Source organism: Oncorhynchus keta, unplaced genomic scaffold, assembly GCF_023373465.1.
Source record: "Oncorhynchus keta strain PuntledgeMale-10-30-2019 unplaced genomic scaffold, Oket_V2 Un_contig_17547_pilon_pilon, whole genome shotgun sequence".
NCBI lineage: Eukaryota > Metazoa > Chordata > Actinopteri > Salmoniformes > Salmonidae > Oncorhynchus > Oncorhynchus keta.
The window spans coordinates 1,831-7,238 of record NW_026280481.1 but is presented as its reverse complement, the minus strand read 5'-3'; the positions used below and the strand labels follow the sequence as shown (position 1 = coordinate 7,238).

The window sequence follows — 5,408 nt, the reverse complement described above, 5'->3', positions numbered from 1 at the left end:
CTGAACAAGGCAGTTAGCCCACTGTTCCTAGACCAGTTAACCCACTGTTCCTAGACCAGTTAACCCACTGTTCCTAGACCAGTTAACCCATATTTCCCCAGACCAGTTAACCCACTGTTCTAGACCAGTTAACCCACTGTTCCTAGACCAGTTAACCCACTGTTCCTAGACCAGTTAACCCACTGTTCCCAGACCAGTTAACCCGCTGTTCCTAGACCAGTTAACCCACTGTTCCTTGGCTGTCATTTGAAAAATAATTTGTTCTTAACTGACTTGCCTATAATAACATTTTTAAAGATTCAATTGTTGAATCCATAAGATATTGGAAGGTGAGAATAGGGTTGACCAGTAGTCCTATGAATCCAACGTCTGCATTTTAGATCATATTATTGTTTTTTATATACACTGTCATTCCACTACTACTGCAGATACCTGTATATTATGGACATTTTCTGAAATGAGAATGCAAACATGTTACAGTGTGTTTAAAGTGTGTGTGTGTGTGTACGCCTAAATAAAAGCATCTGCACTCAGTGTCTTTCTTCAGAAGGTTTTTATTCTCCAGGTTTTGTAATGACCAGTTAACCTCTGACCTGGCCCTGTCTCTATGGTGATGAGGGATGATATCAGTTTAATGTAGAGTGTAATGACCAGTTAACCTCTGACCTGGCCCTGTCTCTATGGTGATGAGGATGATATCAGTTTAATATAGAGTGTAATGACCAGTTAACCTCTGACCTGGCCCTGTCTCTATGGTGATGAGGATGATATCAGTTTAATGTAGAGTGTAATGACCAGTTAACCTCTGACCTGGCCCTGTCTCTATGGTGATGACGCTGATATCAGTTTAATGTATAGTGTAACGACCAGTTAACCTCTGACCTGGCCCTCTCTCTATGGTGATGATGTTATCAATTTAATGTAGATTGTAATGACCAATTAATATATAAATAGTTAATATATACCTGTGGTAGACAGGGCAGTGTTATATACCTGTGGTAGGGCAGTGTTATATACCTGTGGTAGACAGGGCAGTGTTATATACCTGTGGTAGACAGGGCAGCGTTATATACCTGTGGTAGACAGGGCAGTGTTATATACCTGTGGTAGACAGGGCAGCGTTATATACCTGTGGTAGGGCAGCGTTATATACCTGTGGTAGGGCAGCGTTATATACCTGTGGTAGACAAAGCGAAACTGTGGTAGACAGGGCAGCGTTATATACCTGTGGTAGACAGGGCAGCGTTATATACCTGTGGTAGGGCAGCGTTATATACCTGTGGTAGACAGGGCAGCGTTATATACCTGTGGTAGACAGGGCAGCGTTATACCTGTGGGTAAGACAGGCAGCGTTATATACCTGTGGTAAGGGCAGCGTTATATACCTGTGGTAGACAGGGCAGCGTTATATACCTGTGGTAGACAGGCAGCGTTATATACCTGGCTGGTAGACAGGGCAGCGTTATATACCTGTGGTAGACAGGGCAGCGTTTATATACCTGTGGTAGGGCAGCGTTATATACCTGTGGTAGACAGGGCAGCGTTATATACCTGTGGTAGACAGGGCAGCGTTATATACCTGTGGTAGACAGGGCAGCGTTATATACCTGTGGCAGACAGGGCAGCGTTATATACCTGTGGTAGACAGGGGGTTAGCGTTATATACCTGTGGTAGACAGGGCAGCGTTATATACCTGTGGTAGACAGGACAGCGTTATATACCTGTGGTAGACAGGGCAGCGCTATATACCTGTGGTAGGGCAGCGTTATATACCTGTGGTAGACAGGGCAGTGTTATATACCTGTGGTAGACAGGGCAGCGTTATATACCTGTGGTAGACAGGGCAGCGTTATATACCTGTGGTAGACAGGGAGTGTTATATACCTGTGGTAGGGCAGCGTTATACCTGTGGTAGGGCAGCGTTATATACCTGTGGCAGACAGGGCAGCGTTATATAGCTGTGGTAGACAGGGCAGCGTTATATACCTGTGGTAGACAGGGCAGCGTTATATACCCTGTGGTAGACAGGGCAGCGTTATATACCTGTGGCAGACAGGGCAGCGTTATATACCTGTGGTAGACAGGGCAGCGTTATATACCTGTGGTAGACAGGGCAGCGTTATATATACCTCTGGTAGACAGGGCAGCGTTATATACCTGTGGTAGGGCAGCGTTATATACCTGTGGCAGACAGGGCAGCGTTATATACCTGTGGTAGGGCAGCGTTATATACCTGTGGTAGGGCAGCGTTATATACCTGTGGTAGGGCAGCGTTATATACCTGTGGTAGACAGGGCAGCGTTAATACCTGTGGCAGACAGGGCAGCGTTATATACCCGTGGTAGGGCAGCGTTATACCTGTGGTAGACAGGGCAGCGTTATATACCTGTGGCAGACAGGGCAGTGTTATATACCTGTGGTAGACAGGCGCGATTATATATCTGTGGTAGACAGGGCAGCGTTTATATACCTGTGGTAGACAGGGCAGCGTTATATACCTGTGGTAGGGCAGCGTTATATACCTGTGGTAGACAGGGCAGCATTATATACCTCTGGTAGACAGGGCAGCGTTATATATCTGTGGTAGACAGGGCAGCGTTATATACCTGTGGTAGACAGGGCAGCGTTACACACTGTGGTAGACAGGGCAGCGTTATATACCTCTGGTAGGGCAGCGTTATATACCTGTGGTAGGGCAGCGTTATATACCTGTGGTAGACAGGGCAGCGTTATATACCTGTGGTAGACAGGGCAGCGTTATATACCTGTGGTAGACAGGGCAGCGTTATATACCTGTGGTAGACAGGGCAGCGTTATATACCTGTGGTAGACAGGGCAGCGTTATATACCTGTGGTAGGGCAGCGTTATATACCTGTGGTAGGGCAGCGTTATATACCTGTGGCAGACAGGGCAGCGTTATATACCTCTGGGTAGACAGGGCAGCGTTATATACCTGTGGTAGACAGGGCAGCGTTATATACCTGTGGTAGTCAGGGCAGCGTTATATACCTGTGGTAGACAGGGCAGCGTTATATACCTGTGGTAGGGCAGCGTTATATACCTGTGGTAGACAGGTAGCGTTATATACCTGTGGTAGACAGGGCAGTGTTATACCTGTGGTAGGGCAGCGTTATATACCTGGTAGAAGACGCGTTATGTACCTGTGGTAGGGCAGCGTTATATACCTGTGGTAGGGCAGCGTTATATACCTGTGGTAGGGCAGCGTTATATACCTGTGGTAGGGCAGCATTATATACCTGTGGTAGACAGGGCAGTGTTATATACCTGTAGGGCAGCGTTATATTTACATTTTACATTTAAGTCATTTAGCAGACGGCTCTTATCCAGAGCGACACAAATTGGTGCATTCACCTTATGACATCCAGTGGAACAGCCACTTTACAATAGTGCATCTAAATCTTTTAAAGGGGGTGAGAAGGATTACTTTATCCTATCCTAGGTATTCCTTAAAGAGGTGGGGTTTCAGGTGTCTCCGGAAGGTGGTGATTGACTCCGCCTGTCCTGGCGTCGTGAGGGAGTTTGTTCCCACCATTGGGGGCCAGAGCAGCGGGCAGTTTTGACTGGGCTGAGCGGGAGCTGTACTTCCTCAGTGGTAGGGAGGCGAGCAGGCCAGAGGTGGATGAGCAGTACCCTTGTTTGGGTGTAGGGCCTGATCAGGAAACCTGGAGGTACTGAGGTGCCGTTCCCCTCACAGCTCCGTAGGCAAGCACCATGGTCTTGTAGCCGGATGCGAGCTTCAACTGGAAGCCAGTGGAGAGCGGAGGAGCGGGGTGACGTGAAGAGAACTTGGAAGGTTGAACACCAGACGGGCTGTGGCGTTCTCTGGATGAGTTGTAGGGGTTTAATGGCACAGGCAGGAGGCCCAGCCAACAGCGAGTTGCAGTAATCCAGACGGGAGATGACAAGTGCCTGGATTAGGATCCTGTGTGTGAGGCAGGGTCGTACTCTGCGGATGTTGTAGAGCATGAACCTACAGGAACGGGCCACCGCCTTGATGTTCGTTGAGAACGACAGGTGTTGTCCAGGATCATGCCAAGGTTCTTAGCGCTCTGGGAGGAGGACACAATGGAGTTGTCAACCGTGATGGCGAGATCATGGAACGGGCAGTCCTTCCCGGGAGGAAGAGCAGCTCCCGTCTTGCCGAGGTTCAGCTTGAGGTGGTGATCCGTCATCCACACTGATATGTCTGCCAGACATGCAGAGATGCGATCACCTGGTCATCAGAAGGGGGAAAGGAGAAGATTAATTGTGTGTCGTCTGCATAGCAATGATAGGAGAGACCATGTGAGGTTATGACTTGGTGTATAGCGAGAATAGGAGGGCCTAGAACAGAGCCCTGGGGGACACCAGTGGTGAGAGCGCGTGGTGAGGAGACAGATCTCGCCATGCCACCTGGTAGGAGCGACCTGTCAGGTAGGACATAATCCAAGCGTGGGCCGCGCCGGAAGATGCCCAACTTGGAGAGGGTGGAGAGGAGGATCTGATGGTTCACAGTATCGAAGGCAGCTGATAGGTCTAGAAGGATGAGCAGAGGAGAGAGAGTTAGCTTTAGCAGTGTGGGAGCGCCTCCGTGATACAGAGAAGAGCAGTCTCAGTTGAATGACTAGTCTTGAAACCTGACTGATTTGGATCAAGAAGGTCATTCTGAGAGAGATAGCGGGAGAGCTGGCCAAGGGACGGCACGTTCAAGAGTTTTGGAGAGAAAAGAAAGAAGGGATACTGGTCTGTAGTTGTTGACATCGGAGGGATCGAGTGTAGGTTTTTTCAGAAGGGGTGCAACTCTCGCTCTCTTGAAGACGGAAGGGACGTAGCCAGCGGTCAGGATGAGTTGATGAGCGAGGTAAGGTAAGGGAGAAGGTCTCCGGAAATGGTCTGGAGAAGAGAGGAGGGGATAGGGTCAAGCGGGCAGGTTGTTAAGGGGCCGGCCGTCACAAGACGCAGATTTCATCTGGAGAGAGAGGGAGAAAGAGGTCAGAGCACAGGGTAGGGCAGTGTGAGCAGAACCAGCGGTGTCGTTTGACTTAGCAAACGAGGATCGGATGTCGCCGACCTTCTTTTCAAAATGGTTGACGAAGTCATCTGCAGAGAGGGGAGGAGGGGGGGGAGGAGGATTCAGGAGGGAGGAAGGTGGCAAAGAGCTTCCTAGGGTTAGAGGCAGATGCTTGGAATTTAGAGTGGTAGAAAGTGGCTTTAGCAGCAGAGACAGAGGAGGAAAATGTAGAGAGGAGGGAGTGAAAGGATGCCAGGTCCGCAGGGAGCGAGTTTTCCTCCATTTCCGCCGGCTGCCCGGAGCCCTGTTCTGTGAGCTCGCAATGAGTCGTCGAGCCCACGGAGCGGGAGGGGGAGGACCGAGCCCGCCTGGAGGATAGGGGACATAGAGAGTCA

At 49.6% G+C, this 5,408-nt stretch overlaps 1 long non-coding RNA gene across 3 annotated transcripts; it reads right to left on the bottom strand.

Annotated features, from left to right (window-relative positions):
* Window positions 1-2,196: 2,196 nt before the first annotated feature.
* LOC127919809 (uncharacterized) lies at window positions 2,197-3,285 on the bottom strand. 3 transcript variants are annotated; one of them, XR_008104077.1, is made up of 3 exons: window positions 3,212-3,285; window positions 2,795-2,898; window positions 2,197-2,282 (listed from the first exon to the last, which is right to left on the bottom strand). It is a non-coding gene; the product is annotated as an uncharacterized LOC127919809 (long non-coding RNA). The 3 variants fall into 3 exon arrangements; XR_008104076.1 differs by having other exon boundaries at window positions 3,188-3,232; XR_008104078.1 differs by lacking the exon at window positions 3,212-3,285 and adding an exon at window positions 3,040-3,068.
* Between the last annotated feature and the right edge of the window lie 2,123 nt (window positions 3,286-5,408).